This window comes from Furipterus horrens, unplaced genomic scaffold (assembly GCF_987537825.1).
Source record: "Furipterus horrens unplaced genomic scaffold, mFurHor1.1.pri manual_scaffold_3, whole genome shotgun sequence".
Lineage (NCBI taxonomy): Eukaryota > Metazoa > Chordata > Mammalia > Chiroptera > Furipteridae > Furipterus > Furipterus horrens.
Genome location: NW_028327173.1, coordinates 87885180 through 87906375, shown reverse-complemented (window position 1 = coordinate 87906375; position 21196 = coordinate 87885180). Strand labels below are relative to the sequence as shown.

General features: G+C 37.8%; 1 protein-coding gene across 10 annotated transcripts in view; it reads right to left on the bottom strand.

Annotated features, from left to right (window-relative positions):
* Positions 1 to 21196, bottom strand: part of FARS2 (phenylalanyl-tRNA synthetase 2, mitochondrial) — a 582942-nt gene that overhangs the window by 405977 nt on the left and 155769 nt on the right. The window lies entirely within an intron of this gene.

Genomic DNA, 21196 nt, shown 5'->3' with positions numbered 1-21196 from the left:
AAGCACTATGCTCCAGTGTTTAGGGAATTAAAAGACACTGTTCTGATCTCTGATGATCTCTCCATTTTACTTCTGTGTTAACTTACAGTCATTTCCTCACAAGAGATATTGTCCTCAATGCTAGCGGAAATACCAGTGAATCAGACTTTTCAACTCTAAAATTAAATTCCTGACCATCCCACAGTATCCTTAATGTGTCCTGAAACTAGGTAGAAAGTATAGTCTAGGAATTAAATCCTGTGAAGTCCATGAAGACAGAAGTATGCTCGACTTTGCTAACCCTGTATCTCCAAAGCCCAGGACAGGGCCACTTATTTCCAGGAAAACTCCAGCAAGTGATATGGCAGCTAAACCTCAGGTAATGCTTTGTAAAGTAGAAATAGTAATACTAAATTCAGACACTTTATAATAATTAAATAAAATAATGCATGAAAAGCATAGAGTAGCTGGCACATTGTAATGGCTAAATAAATTTTCCTCTTTATCATCACAATCATAATTACTAATCACAGCTATTATTATTCATAAGCTGCTTTACCACTTAAATAAAGTGCCCCCACCTTTAACAGCAAAGCAGATCTTTACCTTCTAGGAGACTGACTCAGGAAGGAAAACTGAACAAATGAATCTACCATTCTTTTCACCTGATGTCTCATGAAATCAAAAATAAAAAACTTTTAAATAAAATAATAAATTAACTGTTGTTTCTAGTAATACTGGGCTGAATATTTAGAATATAACATCCTGATAAATCTATTAAAAAACACAAAAATTCTTAAAAGCATTGAAAAAGTAACACAATAGAGGGGGGCGGGGAGAAAGCCCAGCACCAAACTGAGAATATGTGTCTATCCAATGTATCAATCGAAAAACTGAACATTGGTTGTGACAAGCTACCACAGCAAGTGAGGCCAAAGTAAAAGTCCTCAGTATATGACCAAGTTGGGTGTCAGATAAATAGCCCTAAAGAACTTATCCTCACGATAAGGATGAATACAAAAATAAGCCAGTTCTTGTATAGACTTGTAGGCAGATGTCACAGTACCTGGGCAGAGAGAGAGAACCTCAGGCTGTGAAAATGGACTAAGGCAATTGCAGGCTAGTAGTTCCTCTAAGTGTCCAGCAAAATCAAGCATATAATTTTCTGGGAGTCCACTTTTGCTTACAGGCTCTAATTATTATTCATTATTCCCATATGACCTCAAGTTCCCCTCTTTGATCATCATGGCCAGAGAATCTCATGTGGACCATATAGTCTCCTTGTGTTTCTGGCAGGTTCTGAGCCATGCTCCCAGTATTCTGTACGTGCTGTGCCACACCTGTCACGCATGAGCATGGAGAGCCTCAAGATAGTGTGCTCCTGCTCCAAGTGACACAAAAGCCTCTTATCCTTATTCCTCAGAGTCTGAGCTCCAGAACTTTTTTAATAGCTCATAGTGTTGTTTTTCTATTCTCATCATGAAATAAGCATTATTTTATAATAAATATGTATTTTTTATTGTGCAAAAAAAAGTAAAAATAAATAAAAGTTGACTGCAAAAATCAATTAGATTTAAAATTTAGAATGCCAAAAAAATTTTTCAAAATGACCGAGATTTTAAACACATTTTAAGAGCAAACAGAAAAGCAAACGATCAGAAAATAATATACATCTATGTAAAATTCTATGAATGGCCAAGTGTAAATGGGGCCTGGATGATAGCAAAATTTCAGGAAGTTACTTAGGACTTCCCAAAGTGACCATTTTCCTATTCAGCCATTTAAAAATATCCATTGGTGATTGGTTTAATTTATGTAACCTGCTTTATATATCAATGCTAAACACCTACCCTGTCTCTCTGATTTCCTGCAACAGATAAAATCATCCTTTAACAAACTGCTGCTACTGCTGCTACTGCTGCTGCTGCTGTTGCTTGCACTACCATCGCTAACAGTTATTGATCATTTACTATAGCTATAGTAAAACTCTGACTCCAAAAAACCTCCGCTGCCTTGAGGCATACCTCTTCAGGGGAAAGGCTAAGGGAGTAAACCCCGACAGAAAATCCGGAGCCGGAGTCCCTAAGGCGGTTTGACGTTGTAGTCAAACACCGGCAACTCCTGCGGCGCACCTGAAGCCAAGCTGTATTGACTCCGTCTTTCCCTTGGACCCTTCAGCTGCGAAGAGAGGGGGGGTCTGCTGCATGGGCAACAGCAGACCCTCCATATCACCCTGCCCAGGCTCTGTAGCTTCAGCTTCACTGGAGAGGACACTCCAGCGTCATCATAAGATGTCGATTCAACACGGGAGGAGACAGATACCGTGTCACTCCCGAGTCGGACTGCACAGCCATTCTCGGCGGTGCAGATAGACTCTTAAGAAGCTACAGCATCGTCTCTCGAGACGGACGGCTGCCGACGACTATAGCTGCTACCTTATTGGGTGCTTACCTTGCTTACTACATGGTTTCATTCACAATCCTTATTATTTCCCCATTTCTCAAATAAGAAACCTGGGGTTTAGATAAGTTAAATAACTTCCCTATTAAATAAGTTGTAGAGCCTGAATTCAACCCAAAATCTGATTCACAACTGCATCTCCAAGGCTCCATGGTAATTTCCAGGACAGAATATACATTATCAACTCTTTGGCTTCCATGCAGAAAGCATCCACAGAGTCTGATGGATGGGGTTAAGAACTGAATATAAAACATGAAGAGAGAAATGGAGATCTTGATAAAAACTACCTCACAGTGTGATTACGAGGATTAAATAAGATCATATACATAAATTGTTTAGCACAGGGCTTGCCACATGAGAAGAGCTAGGTAATTGTTAGCAGCAACTGTTACAATAATACTATGGAGGGGTAAGGCTGTTTGCATAGATATGATTCAGTGGAAAGCATTCTGCATTTTGAGCCAGACCTGGGTTCAGGTTTTCATTCTATCACTTAATAGCATCACAGCCACAGACAAGTCACTTCTTCACCTTTCGGAGTCTATGTTCTAATCTGTCAGTAGCAATGCTGTTATAGATATAAATCTTTAATCCACAGGACAGCCTCATGAGGTAATCACTTCTGTCGGACAAATGAGGATGTGTGTGTGTGTGTATCTGTGCATCTGGCATAGTATATGACATATATAGACTTAATAAATGCTGTTTTTCTTCAAAAAAAAAAAAAAAAACATGAAGAGAGAGGCGCTGTAGTGGTGTCGCACACTGAGTCTGCTTTGGGTACCCTATATAACATAGTGACAGTTTAAACAGTTTATTCTAACTAAATTATTATTGTACAAGGTAAATAAACACTTCAAAAATGATAAGATTTTCTTTTCAGCGCATTAATATGTGCAATTGCATCAATGTGAACAGTTATTTGAGGACGACTGCTTTGAAACCAAATGTGAATTACAACAATGTTCTGCATCATTAACAGGAAGGCCCTGTGTGGTAGAGGCCATATCAAGTCTAGGGAGGCTGATATTTCTGTGGTGCCTATTATGACACCAGAAGTTGGTGCAGGTTAGCTCAGTCCTTTCCTTCTTACCTAAAGGAAAGAAGAGAACCAAAGGAAACAGTAGTAGAAATGTGAAACAGAAATGTTTGAAAGTTGAACACATAAATACTCTTCATACAGGTGAGAAAGCAGGAGAAACATTGCTCAAATCCAAAAGTGGTTCAGAAGAAACCTTCCAGAGGGAAAAGACCTGGGTTTCTGATATTGCTATTCATTTTATAAAGCTCTAAATGGTGACATGGCATAGAAAATAATCAAGAGAAAATCTTAATTTAAGTAGTCCCTATGGTGGCTGGCAGCTCATAAAAGGGAAGGTACGCAACAAGAATATTTTAAGCATGTGAGATACACAGGAGCACAAGTTCATTGTATTTTAACTCAATCTCTGCTGATGAAACAATTCCACATTCCAGCCTGAGCTATGGCCTTTGGCAACAGGTTTGAGGGCTAGCCTAATCTCACAATGAGAGAAAAAGTATGCTTGCTTTCTGAATAACCTAAACAAGGGAAGTACTGGAACAAGAAATTGTGGTAGCAGCATCAAGACAATGTTTTAAAAGATAAGTTAAAAACAGATACAATGTTTTCAAGTTACAAAGCATTTCAGCACTATAACATTAAAACAAATATGATAATGTTACTTCAACAGCATTTGAAATTTTAACCAGTTTGTAAGCCAGTCACCAATTCAGTTAATTTTAGGTTCATAAGTCGATCTTTCCCTGAGGTAATAAAGCAAAATTCTACAGCCTATATAGAACAGCCCTTAACAACATACGTGCTCTGAACAGTATCAAATGCAAATACAAGTACAAGTGACATGAGTAATGAAGAGAAAATCCAAGATAAGGTTAATGGAAAAATACTGGTGGGTGATACAGCCAAACAAAATAGTTCAAATGGGTTGAATACAAGAAAAAAATGAGGTCAGGCCTGGCCAGTGCAGCTCAGTTGTTTGGAGCATCATCCCATAAATAAAAGGGTTGCAGGTTCAATCCCCAGTGAGGGCATGTACGGGAGGCGACTGATCAATGTTTCTCTCTCACATCAATGTTTCTCTCTCCTCATCCCCACTCCCAACCCCTTCCTCTCACTAAAACCACTGAAAGATTTTTCTCAGGTGAGGATTAAAAAAAAAGAGAAAGAAATGCAGTCATAACTATGAATTTAGGCTGTGCAAACGAGCACTTTAAGAAAGAAGAGGCGGAAAGTGGAATGAGCAGGAGCAGAGGAAAGAGAAAGAGGAGGAAGAAAAAGAGAAGGGAGAGGAGTGGGAGGAGGAAGACAAGGAGGAGGAGGAAGAGGAGAAAGACAGAAAGGAGAAAGAGGAGGTAGAGGAGGAAGAGTAAGAGGAGAAAAAGATAGGGAGGAATAAGAGGGGGGAGAGAATGGGGAAGAGGAGGAGGAGCTTTAAAACTGATAATAGTACCAAAGTGACATTATGGTGTTGATGTGCTTTGTCTTAGAATGAAGCTATGCCTATAGTCATAAAACATTTCTGCAAACTGATTTTTTTAATGTTTAATTTAGCTGTGTGACTCTATTAGAAAAGATCTAACTCAAGAGATTACCAGCTTTATTAAATGGAAAACATTTTTTAAAAGAACAGTAGTCTCTGAGTAACAAGTAAAGAGAATTCTTTGGCAGTTGGGAGCCTGGGGTAGGGGGTGGGGGTAGGAGAACTGGGAAGTGAAAACCTAAAGGTCACCATAGGACACACAGATAGGGGATGTGGAAGGGGATTTGGAGATAAGAGACAGGCTCATTTAAAATTTTCCAGAATGATTTCACTGCAGATTACATGACACAAATACTCTCTTCATTTTTACTTAAAAAATTACAGCAAATTCTGTATCACTCAAATGACTTTGTTATGAATGGATTCCTACAGCAAATAAAAGAGGTTCCTAGTTCTGTGTTCTGCTGGGTCGAAAATGAAAACAGAGTGCACTAGTGAACATGAATGTGATGTTAAGCAGAAGAGACCTTTTTAATTCCAAATTGTATAGGTCAAAAATGATAGGCCAGCATAAAATCAGTGCCATCTAGAGGCAAAGAAGATAGAGAACTTGTGTTACCACTAGTGACGGTGTACAATCTTTTCACCAAAAAAATACTCTTTTCATTATTTGTTCCGCATGAACCCATTTTTAAAAGTTTTTTTCTTTTTGTCTAACAAACTGTATTTATTAGATCATAATACTTTTTGAAAGACACATATAACTGACACCAGCGTTATATTGACATGATACAAGTTGTATTTATTTTTCCATGCAGGCTTTCCCCCTCAACTGCATGATTTCTCAAAGAGATCAGAAGTAGGGGTTAGTATAAGGCAATCCCAAAGACAGTAAGAGAGACGGTTTAAGTTGTTGATTCAACTCCTGTTTCTGAATTATCAGTAGACAAATGCTCCTCTCAATGCCAATTATCTTTTTCAAAGATAATTGGAAAAGCCACAGGAAGAAGGTCTGGAAATATAGACAAAAATAAATATAGGTTATAATACAAAAAAACTGGTTCACTAATTAATACACATACTAGTGTAAGATGTCAATAATAGGGAAAACTGAGTGTCAGGTACACAAACACTCTCTGTACTGTCTCTGCAATTTTTCTGTAAACCTAAACTCTTCTAAAATAAAAAGAAAATTAAAAAGTTTAATATAGAGACCATATACTCTGCCGATTGAGGTCAGCATGCTAAAGAGAGACTAATGCCCAAAGAGCAGCATTTCAAGCTCTTACTGTGAAAGAAGACAGTCTACCGTGATTTTTAACCAACTCAGGAGCAGCAGGAAAGGACTCTCTGTAACAGGTGTGACCTAAAGAGTAAGGCACATCATGACAGTGCCTTGAACACAGTGGATGCTTTGCTCGTTCCTTCTTAATTACTTAATTAATTTAAGACTACCTCTCTAAGCATGTGCTGAGTCCAGAACCAAATCTCAGAGGAAGAAGTATTAGTTGTTCTCTCCAATTAACTTCAGAGACTATCTAATCATGTATCTCACTCCTGAAAATGTCCATCCAACCTATACCATTTTCACTAGGGGGAAAATAAAATTGGCTTTTCCTTCTTCCTGAGAAAAGAGAAGTTATCAGATAAAATGGCCCCCAACTTCTAGCCTTTCATTCCTATTCATAAATGCATTTGCCTCTGCAGTCATGCTTCAATATCTCATACCCACCTTAATTTAGAAAAAGAAAAGTGCACATTCCTCTAGTCAAGCTCCCAATGACTTGAATACACCCAATCCCATCACTATCTGTCTCCTCTGATGTTCTTACTTAGAAAGCATCCCATGTCTCCTACACCTTTAATTTCTGACTCTTCCTCCTCAGTAACATAATCAGTTCTTTGCTTTAAACGAACAGTCCACAGAAACCAACAAAACTCCCACAAATCCCATTTCATGCTAGTCTATCCTCACTCCTCTTCACAGTTAAGTTGGTCATTCTTCATAGCTTCCCCTTCCTTGCTTTCCTGTTGCTAAATATTTGTATTCCTCAGGCTTCATTTTCAGCTTTGCACACTTCTAACTCTGTTCACTCTCCCCTAGGGGAAAGCAGCTAAACTCATAGCTACACTGACCATCTGTATGCTGATGGATCGGAATCCCTGTCTCCATTCTTGATGATGGGGCCAGGGCCCAGGCACATATATGCACCTGCCTATTGGACATCTCCACTTACAAATCCTCCACCTAAACATATTGCAAACTCAACTCCTGACCCCTACCCCAAAACACATTTCTCCTCCTGGGATCCCTCACCTTGGGAAGAAAAGTAAGAGTTATTTTCAAATGCTTTTCCCTTTCCCACATGCAGCCACCAAATCCAGTAGATTCAACACTAAACACTCAAGCCTATCCATTCATATGTCATCCCTCTGTTTCCTTGTCTTGGCCTGCAATGGTTTCTTGGATGATTATAATCTTCTAATCAGTCTCATCATCTCCATTCTTTTTCTACACTGCTCTATTCCACGGACTACTCTGCAAAATTTTTTCTAAAATGCCAATCTGACTGCATCACTCCTATGCGTGAAAAATTATTAAAGACTTCTTATTCTTTTTAAACTAAAGCCCAGTTTCCATAAGGTTACCTAGAAGATCCTTCATGAAGCAGTTTATGCCTCTCTCTCTATAACTATTTCCTGTCACTTACTCCCTGCTCCAACACTCTACCATACACAGTCCAGGAATTCTTCACATTCCCTTTTATCTTCATGCCTCCAAATCTGCTACTCCCACTATCTGGAACACAGCACACCTTCTCTGCCTGAATCACTTCAAATTTCTCTTTAACATACTTTGGTAAGCCTTCTGTTATTACCCCCAGGAATAAAGATTTCCTTCTTCTGTAGGTTGGCCATAACTCTTTCGTTGTGCTGATTACGTTGTATAGAGTTTCTAGTTTATCTGTCTCTCTCACTAGGCTGTAAACAAAAGGAATAGCACTTAGGAACTTATTTTACAACAATCCTGTTTAGGATGAGGTTTCTACGATACATCATATCTAAACAAAGAGGCAATCTATACCCAATTCAGCTCAACCAAAGCTTGTCACTAAGCACATCATCTCTAAGCCCCAGGGACAAGCTAGTCACCTGGAAAGTGACAGATAAAGCCTGTAACTCTGATGAGTCCCTCATATATTTGACAGACCCACTGTTTATTAATTCTTGGTTCACAGACAGAAAAATAAGTAAGAATCACTTATAAAAATAAGCACGCTCACATATCTTACCACAGGAATTCCCAAGCCTTCATTTCCCCTGAATGCAGCAAGCAAATTCAATTATGTTATTTAAATCCAACTAAAGCATTTCGGCAAATATTAAGTATTCAAATCACTTTGGAGGAAGGATTGGATGTCTTAGTGAGATGAATAGACAGACATATTAAAGGGATAGCAGACTCATCCAAGTGGATTTCAGCTGCTAATTTCCAGTTTTTAATTTCTCTAAACAACTGGCCCTAAGTGAGATCTTCTAGTGTTCATCATTTGAGAGGACTTGTGTTTGAAAGGACCTAGTTAAATACAGTACAACTCCATCCTGCGGTCTCCATGGGAGGTCTGTTCCTGTTTTAGCTAATTGATATTGAATCAGTTTTGCCATTCCCTGGATTTTTGTAACACACCACATGCCAATTAATCAAGTTACAGAGATTAGCACAGGGGAGGGAATGCATTAAAGCTCTGTACTGCAAAAGCAGACTCGATTTTCTCCCTGCTGTTTGTCTTATTTCCTCTTTTTCACATGAAACTTTGTGCCACTGAAATAATGGGAAAAAATTTGAGACAATCAATTTTCTGTGGTGAAAGATGCTACAGAAATACTTTGGTGGTTGAAAGGCAACTTCTGCCAAGCAGCTGAACAAAATATTGGCTGGCGAGAATGCTATACAGGACAAGAAGCTCAAGTCTCAAATGGACATATCCCGATGGTTTCAGCAGTTTTCTCAGAGAAGCCTCCCGCCCCGCCCGCACTACACACACACACTGGACCTTCATTTGCAAACTCAAACAGGTCCTGCTGGAAAATATCCCCCCTCACTTAAGCCTCCATGACAGAAGCCTCATGTTGAATATATCATGGAGGCTATTGAGCTCCTTGTTTAGCAACAAAACTCCATGTTCTCAAGAAGCCAGGGTCAGGAACATACTCAGGTCAGCTAGTTGGCGCCCATGTGACTCCCCACGGCTGTTTCCTGGCAGATCCAGCAATGTCAGTGCAGTATCAGTGATTTCTGCCTCCTTTCATGCCCCAAAGACATTACCAAAGGCTTCTGGGAATCTCCAAAATCTGGTCAGTTGTTTTGCCTGCTTGTACCAACTCTGACATATTGTGACAAGAATATTTTTCAGCACATTTATTCTCCTGGGGTTCTCCTAGGGGTACCAATGGGAGAAAAAAGTAGATTTTTTAATATTCTGCCAACCTCTAGCCTATATAGAGAAAAACATCAGAAACTTCCATCCACCAAAGCAAGGAAATTACATGAAGCTGTACACAAACTGCATGAGAGAGTCAATGTCTGGATGAGTTCAAGCAAAAAGCAACAATAGCAACAATAAAAAAACACCTTGTCCTGGTGTGAACTAGTTATCATGACAACCATCATTTAAAGGAGAAAACCTCCACCCACTCTGCTGTTAAGTTTACAATTGTGATATCTTGTCATCCTCTTCCTAGGCCATAATAACAGTTAAAACAAAGAGAAAAAAATTGCCTTTTTTTCTTCAGGTAGCTAAACAGCAAATTCATGGTGCCAGTAGGTGAAATATAACAAGGCTGAGGCCCATCTAAATTCTATCACCTACTCTAAAGGAAGATGACAGAAGTCATATGACTAATCAACATGAAAGATAGAAGTGGCTTTAAAAAAGTAGATCAGACCTAGAAACGAAGACCCACAAGATATCTGATTCATGTTGATGATGCACAGATAGGTCTATACTAAACAGGAACAGAGCAGACACCTATTTTGAAGATAAATATAAGGGTATGTATAATTTGCTGAGCATCTCCCAGTCACAAGGCATCATGCTAGGTTCTTTAACCACAACTCAGGAGTTGTCCTTGTTTTAATAAAGGAAAATGAGGTTCCAAGTGGTTAAATAATTTATCAAAGGTCCTCAGAGTGTGAAATTCAGAGCCAGGATTTGATTCTCTTCTCACCGGCTCAAAATGTGGTGTTATTTCCATAAAAAGAAGCAATGCTACTGAAAACATTTTCCATGTACGATGCCAAGGCTCACAGATCAGTTCCAAGGGCCAAAAACCCAAAGTTCAAGTCTTTTGTTCAATCTTGAATGGCCAAAAATGCAAAATTTCTTACTTTAACACTTTTATGTACAAATAAACGCTATTTACTAGTAATTGACTAAATGGTTTACTAGGAATTTCTAAAACAAGACATCCATAGAACAAAATTAAGGCATTATTAGAATTGATGAGGGACTTTCACTGTTCCACCCATAAAGCCTGATTGCCCAAGAACAGTGTGATGGTTAATTTTATGTATCCACTTGACTGGGCCATGGGATGCCCAGATATTTGGTTAAACATTATTTCTGGGTGTGTCTATGACAGTGTTCCTGGGTGAGACTAGTATTTGAATCAGAGTGAGTAAAACAGATTGCACTCTCCAATTTGAGTGGGCCTCATTCAACATTTTGAAGGCCAAAATAGAATAAAAAACTAAGTAAAAATGTTCCCCTCTGCCTTTTATTTGTTATTTTATGCTGTTTTATATTATAGTTTATATTTATTTTATATTTTGTTTTTTATTTTTTATTTCCCTCAAGTTGGGACACCAGTATTCACTCAGACTTGGATCCCTACTGGAACTTCACCACTTGCTCTCATGCTTCTCAGGCCTTTGGTCAGGGATTCTCAGCCTCCATAAGCACATGAGCCACTTCCTTATAATAGATCTCTTTATAGTAACCATATATAGGTGTATACACACACACACACACACACATATCTTCTTTGTTCTGCTTCTAAAGAACCCTAACTAATACAAATGGACAACACCAAAAATCTCCTATTATCCTAAAACACAATTTAAAAGTTGGAATCTCCACAATTCACAAGAAGAAAACTATCAGTCAGTCTTCAATGGTACCCTAGGTTGGCTCTAGATTTCAAATGCTGGTAGAGCCTTTTAACAATAAATCAATGTTAGCTGTATCATTTTGAATGAATTTTTGTGGGTTACTTGAGAAAAGCTATAGTACAATATACATTGATGCATGATAGAATCAAAGTTTAATGATATCTTACAATTATATTTAAGACACTATAGTTCAAATAAGAATCATTTATAGCACTACTGTCAAAGCAGATAGCTACATATTTCACATGGTCCTACCACCAAATCCCCTAAGAAATACCACATCATTGGTATCACAGAGTTCTTTTTGCACTAAAAACGTGAATGAGTTGGGACAACTGAACTGAAGAGTCATTCACCTTATCTAAGAATCACACCCTAAAAATATTGAGAAATATCTTCCTGGAGAAGGTAACCCAAATTCCCTTTGAAACAGTCTGTCACTTATAATTCTTAGTGAGAGTTATTATTTCCATTTGTCTAATGTAAATCCTTCTATGTTTTGGTTTAAGCCTGGGTTATAAACTCTAAACAATACATAGAACAAATTATCTAAACCCCTAGCACATAAGAGGCCTCCAAGAGCCACCTTTCAATGTATGTGTGGTAAGATATGCTCCCCACAAGATCCATGCCACCTAACTCTGTACCCGAGTCCCATCTGCAGGTAGCTCTGTTACTTACGAGATTTCTAAACATAAAACAATTATGGCCATTTCTCGAATCTGGAATGGTCACTGCTCAGGAATATTCCCTACCTCAGGACAGAGGCTCTCAGACTTAGGCAGAGACTGTTCCCTTGGCTTTCCCAAACACATTCAATTCACCTTCCTTTTCTTAGACAGCCTCAGAACCTTAGCTCTTGACTTTGATCCCAACCCTCAAATCACCTCAATAGCTGACATCTGGTCATTTTCAAGTTAAGCAGCATTCTCTGCCTTCTTATAGCTAACTTACCCCAAAATTCTGCTGCTGTTTATGTAATCACCACCAAATATAATCCCAGTTTAGTTCCCATGTGATCGAAGAGAAGTATTATAAAGAAGCAGAAGTGTCTTCAACAAATTGTGCTGGGAGAACTGGACAGGGACATATGAAAAAATGAACCTAGACCACCAACTTACACCACACACCAGAATAAACTCAAGATGGATCAAAGACTTAAATGTAAGCTGTGTCACCATAAAAGTCCTAGAGGAAAACATAGGGAGGAAAAATTCAGATATACCATGTACCAATATTTTTGCCAATCTATCTCCTAAGACAAGGGAAATAAAGGAAAGAATTTAAAAAATGAGACTGCATCAAAGAGTTTCTGCTCAGCAAAAGAAAACATCTGTAAGATGAAAAGGGAACCAACCATATGGGAAAATATATTTGCCAATGCTATCTCAGACAAGGGATTGATCTCCAAAATATATAAAGAACTCATACGACTCAACACCAAGAAGACAGACAACCCAATTAAAAAATGGGAAAAGGACTGAACAAACACTTATCCAAAGAGGACATACAGAGGGTCCATAGGCATATGAAAGAATGCTCAACATCACTAGCCATCAGAGAGATGCAAATAAAAACCACAATGAGATACCACTTCACACCAGTCAGAATGGCCATCATCAACAAATCAACAAACAACAAGTGCTGGCGAGGATGTGGAGAAAAGGGAACCCTAGTGCACTGCTGGTGGGAATGCAGACTGGTGCAGCCACTATGGAAAACAGTATGGAATTTCCTCAAAAAACTAAAAATTGGACTGCCTTTTGAACCAGCAATTCCATTGCTAGGATTATACCCGAAGAATCCTGAAACACCAATTCAAAAGAACCTATGCACCCCTATGTTCATAGCAGCATGATTTACAATAGCCAACTGTCGGAAACAGCCTAAGCGCCCATCTGTAGATGAGTGGATCAAAAAACTGTGGTACATTTACACAATGGAATACTGTGCAGCAGAGAGAAAGAAGGAACTCCTATAATTTGCAATAACATGGATGGAACTAGAGAGGCAGGGAAAGACAAATACAATATGATATCACCTAATACAGGAAACTGATGAACAACACAAATGAGCAAAACTGAACCAGAGGCATATAAACAAGGAGCAGACTACCAGTGATCAGGTGGGAGGGAAAGACAGAGGGTAAGAAGGGGAACGGTCTAGTCAAGGAGCATGTATAAACGACCCATGGACATGGACAATGGGGTGGACATTGACTGTGAGAGAAGGGGTGGGCAAGGTATGTGGAAGCAATGGGGAAAAAAGTGGGACAACTATAATAGAAAAACAACAAATAAATTAAATAAATAAATAAGAAGCAGAAGTAGGAAGAAAGAAAATTGCTATGAGAATAAAGAACAATAGCTTTCCAATCTACTACAGACTTATGCTGGGAATTGCTGACAGGGAGACTGAACTATCGTTTTTTTCTCCTTGACAATGACTTCATAATATAAGACAAGAGCATATAATATTCCTTAAACTATATATAAAGTCCTATGTGTGGTGGGGCGGAAGGGCAGTGTCCAAAGTGATAAAAGAAAAAGGTTAGAAATCATTATGATGAAATGCTATCAATCATATACAACATTATATAAAGTCCTATATAACTGAAAAATATCACTGTTTAGATAACATTTAAGAAAACTCCATTTTATCTTTCTAATTCATTCATATTCACAAATTTACAATTTCACAGATAACTACCCCAGGATGAGTCAGGAGAATGACATTAGACGTAAATTCAAGGACAAAGCCTTAAAAAGAAGATACTTTAACATGCCTCTTAAAGGGCACACTATAAGTCAAACATCAGGAGTGTCATCCCTTACATCTCAGGCACCTAATATATAATTCAACGGGATATGCATACACAGATTGCTAGCTGGTTCTGAGGCTCGCTAGTAAAGAAAACTCCCTCTGACTACCACCGCACATGCCCCTACCAAGCTGAATATGTGAATTATGCCACTCCATCCATACAAGTAGCTTTCTGTAATGTGCACCAGGCAAAGAAATGTGGTTTCCAGCAAGATGTGAAGGCTACTGTGAAACAGCATATCGTTGTGAAAATGTTTTTGCTACTTTCACATGTCACTTCAACTAGTACAAAAATATTATTACTGTGATTACATGGATTTAGTACAACCTAATGAGGCCCTCTTGATCTGCAACAGCAAGTGTTGAATATAAATGGTAATAACTTTCCTGAGATTAGAAGAATGAGACATAGAGAATATCCATTGTTTTTCCCTGGATGCTATATTGGTTCAGGAGTGCAAGCTTTTACCCTTCAAAATATCTTCTATGTACCCCATATACTAAGAGCGAATAACTAGAGTGCATCCATACTACCTGAATTATATTCATAAATTTTAAACTGGAATCAAGAACAAATGTTTTTGTCTTCCTAAATATAACTTTTCCAAGCAGCATTTATACTTGGTTAGTAACAATCTATCTACCTAAAGACTTAGATATTCAGGAAAGGGAGCAAGCTGATTGTTCCCACTATCAATGCATTGCCTCTACACCACAAATCAATCCTTCACTGACTGCTCCATGAAAACCAAGTTGGGCCCTCTAAATATTTCTCCTGTGCCATGTGGCTCAATGTTAAGCTCTGTCAGTAGAGGTCCCTGGAGAGATATCAGAAAGGGATCCTTGCTGTATCCCAGGTGCTCTGCAAAGCAAGCAGCAGCAGGACTCAGTTCCCCACCACAACCAGCTGCTTCCCTAATTACCCCTCTTAGGCAGTTTCATAGAAGGGGGCTTCCTGCAAGACACCTCCCCCAAAACAGCTTTACCTGAAACCTGGAGAGATTTCCAGCAAATGCCAGAGTGTGGGTATCCAGTGATTCCACCAGCAATGACACCACTACCACCCGTGGCATTCAGTGAGCACTAGCTGGGGATGGGCGCCTCTTCCTTGTGCGAGAAACGCTCACAGTAAAAACTGGGACACAGGACTTGAGCAGTAAAGCGAGGCGTTTATTCACGAGTCTGCAGAGCCGGGCGCACCCTCATAGCCAGGAGAATGTGTGTGCCCCAAATAGACAAAGGAACCTGGTTTTATAGTCTTAGCTTCCCCACCCTGAAATTGCCACCCTAAAGTGATTATTTTCTCCACCCTAAAATTGCCATTCTAAAGTGAGAGCGATTAGCTTCCCCACCCTAATGCAACTAGTTTCCCCTCCCCTCTCCTGTTTCTCCATGACCGGATACTCCGGAGGTACAATCTAACGCGTTCATCTAAATGCCCCTATTGTGATTTGTGAATATGCTAATGCTGTCCACTCCCTTCTCAGAGATCCTTTAATTACATTTGCCCTTAAGACCCTTTAATTACATTTGCCCTTTGTTACCAATGACTTTGCTACTGGTTTGGGAGTCACTATGACCTTGTTTCTAACACTTGGGAGCTTAGTATCAGTCCTAGGGGTAGCAGCTACTCCTTGAATCAGCTGTTCTGTACTCTCTGGGGTCCTCTTTACTCTTACTAACCAACCCCTCACTACCCCAGTTCTCTGTGTTGTACTTAATAATTCTTCCCTGATCAAGTAACTGTACGGTTTCTGTCTTATAACCCAGCTGACTGATACACCTGCTCTGAAGGCTGGAGCATGAGAAATAGTTGAGAGTGCAAACCAGAAAAGCTGATAGGTATTGTCACAAAGTTAACTGTGTTCGCTGCCACCTTTTACAGAGTGGACGTTGGCAGACTAGAACAAGGAAGACATCCAAATGCCCATCTACCAACTCCTACTCTGTGCAGGACCCTGGGTTAGAAGTAGGAGGGACAGAAGACACAGTGACACCCTTAAGGAACTGACTAACCAATGGAGATACCATACCAGATGTACACAAGCCAAAAATTCAAGGCATTAAGTGCTGAAAGTTCAATGAGGATTATGGACAATAATGTTATAGGTCAGTGACAAGGTCTTAGGTTAAGAGACTATTGGTTTCTGTCTTGTTAAGATCGAGAATTAATTATCTGCAAAAGGCCTGTGCCACAGAAAACCAGCCTCTCTTTGGTTCTCCAAACTCCTTTTGTCCTCCAATAATGGGGTATTACTCAAATCCAAAATATTGTGGACTCCTGGCTGTGACCAGCTGCCTTTCAGGTCACTGTCAAGAGATATACCTAGGTAAACATTTGGGTAGAGAAAAAGAATTTTAAAAATTAAAGCCATTTCAATTTAAGTGTGTCTTTAACATAAAGAGTCCTTCCTAAAAGATTTTGAAGAGATTAGGAAAACCTGGTGACTATAACCTATCAAGGCCAAATAAAAATGTCTTCAATAAAGCCTCTCTGCATGAGGCTATTAAGGAAACCCAATAACCACATGGTGGAAAATAAAACCCTGTCATTTACTGAAAGACAAGAAAGTGATTTGGGACAGAAAGCAGGAATAAAGAGGCTACCCTTGGCAAAACCACTAGAGTAACAGTGGGGAAGCTTGGAAAAAGAAGCCTAAGAACAGGAGGGTTCTAATGAACCATCTGGAAAGTGGGAGAGAATATCAAAGGGAGCAAAAGAGAAATTTTCTAATGATAAATGAGAGTGGCTTATAAATAAAGATGAATCACAAAAGATTTAAAAGGGGTTGTTCAAAATGAAGGATAGCCACTGCACAAAGGATTGAATCATTACAGGCAAGGAGAACAACCTATGGAAAGAACCCCTTAAACCACACTCCTACAGGAAGAAATGGGGAATGATGACTAGTTTTTAAAAAAAGGGGGTTGGGAGCGGGATGGAATATGAACATGACGCAGACATCTTACTTTAGTAATGTGTTGTGGTCAAGACTATATCGAAAGTTTACTTCTCTGTACACTTTCACTCATCTTTCCTATAAAAACATCCCCCTTTGTTTCTGAGCAAAGAAGGAAAAGCTTATCACGAATAATCTTAAATTCAGGAGGAAGACTTGCCTGCATATATATATGTGTGTAAGAGAAAGAGCCTGGATAAAACCGGCCCAGAGGAAGTCATCAAAGGAGAATGAAGACACACTGAGGAAACAGCCTGCAGCCAGTAGGAAAGAATAAGCTACAGAATGGCTGCCTCCCACACAGCCCCCGGTGCATTCCCAGGAACCTTGCACAGAGCAGAGCTGGTGAAACAGGACAAGGCATCACCAGGGACAAAAGAAAAATACAGCTTCTTTGAACATTGGTTCAGGTTCTTACTTTTTAATTAATATTTTTTAATCAGATTAAATAAATACATGATTTGTATGGGCTCCCTCTGGTGGGTCTGTCAAACACACAAAATCTGCTATTCTTTAACAAAATAAACGTCTCTGTAAGTGTTTTGTAAAAATTTAGTTTTGAAGCTATAGAACTATGGTTCTCAAACTTTTAGTCTCAAAAATCCTTCTATGCTTCAAAAAATCATTATATTTTGCATCATTTGCAAACCATGATATGCCAGGTACTATATACCCTCCCTTTACCTCACAGGTGAAAGCACTGTCATGATTTTGGTGTTTATCATTCCCATGTAATTTTTTCACACCTACCTACACATTTATCTAACAAAAAAAAAAATACTGTAGGTGTGACTGAGATATGTGCATGTGTATTTGTGAGTGTGAAGAGAGAAAAGGCTGGAGTAAGTGAAACAGAGAAAGACAGAGAAAGCATGAGCAAGTACACAGTGAGAGCATGTGTTGTTGGGCATATTTTGAAATACCTATAAAAAGATATCCTTGTTTAATAACACTATTTTTTTCTCAATATTGTATTGAAACCTCATCCATGTTGACAGAGGTACTTCTAGTTTATTTATGTTGAGTGTTATTAAGTATTCAATGCACAGATGTACATTGTTCTTTTTAAATATTTTTTAAAGAATGACCACAGAGCATACAATTTTTTGGAAATCACCAAATAACTATACAAAATGGTGGTAACTATACACTCCACTAGAAGGGTATAAGACTTATGGTTTTTCTAGATTCTTGTTAGTGTCAGGATTATTAATTTTTGCTAATCTAATGGGTTTGAAATAATAGCTGGTCGATTCTTGTTCACTGATAAAGCTGGCCTTTATTTATTGGCTGATCACATGTTTCTTCTATCAATAGGCTATTAATGCTCTTTGTCCATTTTTCTTTCCTTAAAAAAATTACACAATAAATCATTCTTGAAAAGTGTATAAGTATATCAAGGTCAAAGAATAATAAAACCACATACATGAGTGCTCATCACCCACATCCATTTTCAGGAAACAGAACAGTAGCAAAAACGCTGCAGCCCCCTTCATGCCCTCTGATCACTATCTCCTTGCTGTTCCTCGTGGAAGTAGCTAAACTGAATTTTAAATTATTCCCTTACTTTCCTTAACTTTTCCACATATGGCTTAACCACTAAATAATATATTTTCCCATTTTTTAATTTTACATAAATCCAACCATACAATGTAAGCTATTGTAACTTTCTTTCTTTGCCTAACAGTACTTTCTATATTCATTCATGTTGATGTATATAGCTGTGGTTTACTCATTTTCACAGATATGACAGTCACATAGCATTGTATAAATATACCACAATTTGTTTATCTGTTCTACTCTTGGTAGAAACATGGGTTGTTCCAAATTTAGGCTAATACTAACAGCACTATGAACATTCTCATCTATCTGCTGACATAAGTACAGTATTTAAGAATGTATCCAAAGAATATATACATGGGAATGGAATTCTAGGTGCGGGTTTTTATACTCCCCAAGAGCATTCCCATGGCTCCACATATCGGCCAACACTTGGTATTGTCAGACTTTTTCCTATTAGATTCTTTTTTTCATACTGAGACCTTTTTATTTGATCACCCAAATGTTCTGTTAGTTATAAGCAAAGCAAGTATCTCCACCCAGCCTGCTGCTTGTCTTTTAACTAAAATAATGAAATCTTTTATTAGGCAGAAGTTTTACCTTCAGGTAGTGAACTTTAACAATTTTTTCCATTAAGGATTTTTCTTGTTTAGGGGTTCTAAGTTTTAGATACCATATTCTACCCCCAGTGTGATAATGATTATCTCTTTATTGTCTCCTTTAACGTTTTTTGCCTTTTTTATCATTGTTCTTTTATAGCGCTCCCAATTTTTCCTCCATTGAACTGTGAATCCATCCAACCAGAACTGAATTTTGCATTTAGTGTGAGGTAGATAGCAATTTTCTTCTTTATAAATTTACGCAGACTCCATTATCTCTACACGTATTTAACATCACTTCTATTTTACAATAGGATAATAAATTCCAAAATGTGAGTAGAGCTGTTTCAAAGTTCTCTATTTGATTAACCTCGTGCTAATATTAAACTATTTTAATAACTGGAACATTATATTCTTGAAGCCTGGGAAGGCATGTCCCCTTACACTGGTGCTCTTAAGAACCGTTCTGGCTGTCCATGAACTTGTTCTTCCTATGAACTTGAAAATAAGTCCTTCGATTTCTCCAAAATACCCACTGGGCATTTTTATTAGATTGGCACTTGAATTTGAATTTACAGATTGATTTCAGGCAAACTGCCATATTCATAGTATTGTTTTTCTGCCTATGAATCTACAAATATGGTACAGCTCTCCTTTACTTCTTCTTTTATGTCCTTTAATAATATCTAATTAATTTTATCTATAAATATCTAACATCTTCTGCAACAATTAGACTTCAAAGTTTTAGTTAATACTATTAATGAAATCTATACTCTATTAATTTTCTAATTGGTGATTACTTGTGATTAAGAAATATACCTATATTTTCTTTCTCCCTATATTTTTTTTCTCCCTATATTTTCTTTCTTATAACTGACATGGAAATTCTATTCAATTTTCTAGGTAGACCATCAAATCATCTACACATGAAACAGGTTTATCTCATGTTTCCCAATGCTTATAACTTCTATTTCTCCTTCTGGTTTACTGCATAAGCTAGAACTTCCAATGCAATGATGAACAGACATAGTGATGGCAAGTAATCTTGAAATGGTGTTTATTTTGATAGAAATGTTTATCACGATTCACCACTAATTACGATGTTCGTTGTGCTTGACAAAGTAATTTATAATGTTAAGAAAGTTCCCTTGTACTCCCAGCTTGTTGAAAGTTTTGTCATGAATAATTAATGTCATCAAATGCTTTTTAACATCATAAAACATTAAATGCCATCAAATTACTTTTCTACATCTACTGATGTGATCACATGATTTTTCTCCTGTATCAGTTAATATGGTACAATATAATACATGTATAATAATAATGTGGTAGGGCAGAACATACCAAATGAATTACCTTTCTGTAAATATTTCATTTAATAATTTTACATCTGTATATTTTAAGAGAATCTATGTTCATAAAAATGAAGCTTCTAAAATGTATTATCTATTTTGTAAAATGAGCTTGGTAGGTTTCTTTTTCTAGTCTCTCAAACAGACTGCACAAATCTTTCAGATTTGGTAAAAACTTACATGTAAAATCACTTCAGGCTGATGAAAGAGAGGCTATTAATTCTAGATGTAATTGGTTTCAGGTTTCTATTGCATGCAATGCAGGTTCTTATGCTTAATATTTCCTGCCTCCTGCTGCTTTTTAAAAAATTTTTATAGTTGTCTTTCCCAAGAAATCATGGATCATCTCATAATTATCTGATACCTTCTTACATTCCTGGACCCAGTGCATATTCAGCATGTTTGGGTTTTTTGTTTTTATTTTTGTCTTTTGATTGCCTGACTGATCCCAATGGTTTCCTTCATTCTTTTTCTTTAGTCCTTTATTAGGAAATTTTCAAGCAGATGCAAAAATAGAAAGGATAATGATTCCTCATGTGTCCAACACCCAGCATCAATAATTAACAATACATGCATGACCAATCCTCTTACATTCATCCTCAAACGCCTATCCTATATTATTTTGAAGAAAATCCCAGACATCTGACCATTTCATTCACAGGTATTTCAATATGTATCCCTAACAGAAAATGACTTTTAAAAATATAATATTATACCTTAAAAATAAAAATAACTCCTTATATTCAAATATCCAGTTAGTATTCAATTT